This window comes from Zonotrichia leucophrys, unplaced genomic scaffold (assembly GCF_028769735.1).
Source record: "Zonotrichia leucophrys gambelii isolate GWCS_2022_RI unplaced genomic scaffold, RI_Zleu_2.0 Scaffold_349_54043, whole genome shotgun sequence".
Taxonomy (NCBI): domain Eukaryota; kingdom Metazoa; phylum Chordata; class Aves; order Passeriformes; family Passerellidae; genus Zonotrichia; species Zonotrichia leucophrys.
This window is the reverse complement of record NW_026992554.1, coordinates 16,785-18,615: the sequence shown is the minus strand read 5'-3', so window position 1 is coordinate 18,615 and position 1,831 is coordinate 16,785. Positions and strand designations below refer to the sequence as shown.

The following is a 1,831-nucleotide window of genomic DNA, read 5'->3' as shown; positions in this document are numbered from 1 at the left end:
CAAGAAAAGGGCATCTCTGCAGAAAAGTTTGTTGGGAGATCTTTTAGTTCATTTAAAGCCACCAAGAGTGCAGCCCCTCATTGACAGAGTCTGTGGCCATAGGGAAATTGGAGAGAAACAACATGAGAAATGGCACAAGGAATGGTTTTACTTTGTTGACGATATGAAAAAATTAAACAAAGAAAAAAGATGTCCAAAATGAAACCAACAAGAAGTATCAAAAATGAGTTTTATTACAAGTGATATGCAGAAATTGACCAACAGTTTAATGTTTCTGTAACCATCCAGTGATCAGTCCCCACACTTCAGCCTTTAGCTCCTGGTTCCTCAGGCTGTAGATGAGGGGGTTCAGGGCTGGAGGCACCACCGAGTACAGAACTGACAGGGCCAGATCCAGGGATGGGGAGGACAGGGAGGAGGGCTTCAGGTAAGCAAATGCTGAAGTGCTGACAAACATTGAAACCACAGCCAAATGGGGGAGGCAGGTGGAAAAGGCTTTGTGCCGTCCCTGCTCAGAGGGGATCCTCAGCACAGCCCTGAAAATCTGTACATAGGTAACAACAATAAACACAAAACAGCCAAATACCAAACACACACTAACTGCAATGATCCCAAGTTCCCTGAGGTAGGATTTGGAGCAGGAGAGCTTGAGGATCTGGGGGATTTCACAGAAGAACTGGCCCACGGCATTGCCATGGCACAGGGGTAGGGAAAAGGTATTGGCTGTGTGCATGAGAGCATTGAGAAAGGCACTGGCCCAGGCAGCTGCTGCCATGTGGGCACAAGCTCTGCTGCCCAGGAGCGTCCCGTAGTGCAGGGGTTTGCAGATGGACACATAGCGGTCGTAGCATGATGGTCAGGAAGGAAAGCTCTGCTGACAGGAAGAAGAAAACCAGAAATAGCTGTACAGCACAACCTGTGTAGGAGATATTCCTGGTGTCCCAGAGAGAATTGTGCATGGCTTTGGGGACAGTGGTGCAGATGGAGCCCAGGTCGCTGAGGGCCAGGTTGAGCAGGAAGAAGAACATGGGCGTGTGCAGGTGGTGGCCGCAGGCTACGGCGCTGATGATGAGGCCGTTGCCCAGGAGGGCAGCCAGGGAGATGCCCAGCAAGAGGCAGAAGTGCAGGAGCTGCAGCTGCCGAGTGTCTGCCAATGCCAGCAGGAGGAAGTGGCTGATGGAGCTGCTGTTGAACATTTTAACTGTCTTGGCATGGGGATCTGTAAGAAAAGCAATCATGGAATACTTGTGTTTGGAGAGGACTTTAAATATTCCAGCACAGCCTGGGGGCACTTTCCCCCCTCTGCCTGCCCAGGGCTCTGCTGCCTGGAGCTGTCCCTGCCAGCAGCTGCTTCCCTGTGCCCAGGGCTGGGCCCTGCCAGTGCTGCCAGAGCCCAGCCCAGCCCTGGGGGCTCAGCTCTGCCCTGCAGACCCCTCCCAGCTCAGACACTGCCCAAGGGCAGCTCTGGCTTTGCAGGCTCTAATGGCAAAGTCAGAGCAACCCTGAGGAGTCTGTAAAAGCTACACTGATGCTGCCTCTAAAGGGCCTTGTTCAGATTTCTGTCACTGCCTGGTTTAGTAAGATCTGAGAAAAAAATTTTTTTCTCATGCTGGAGTGAGAGATTAATATCTGTTTGCGATTTCCCATCAAGGCAACCCAGAGCAGTAGATTAAAAAAGCAGGATTTTCGCTTTTAAGCAGCCCCTGCCATTCTCCGCTCCCTGTATAATCTACTTGGAAATGTTCTGCAGTTAAATGCCATGCTGGGAGCAGTCCTGAACAATGCAGCATCCCCACCATACAAGGAGAACACTTCCAAGCCTTACCAGCTG

The 1,831-nt window shown here is 51.1% G+C and overlaps 1 pseudogene; it reads right to left on the bottom strand.

Annotated features, from left to right (window-relative positions):
* Window positions 1-265: 265 nt before the first annotated feature.
* Window positions 266-1,196, bottom strand: LOC135441577 (olfactory receptor 14A16-like; annotated as a pseudogene).
* Window positions 1,197-1,831: the final 635 nt, after the last annotated feature.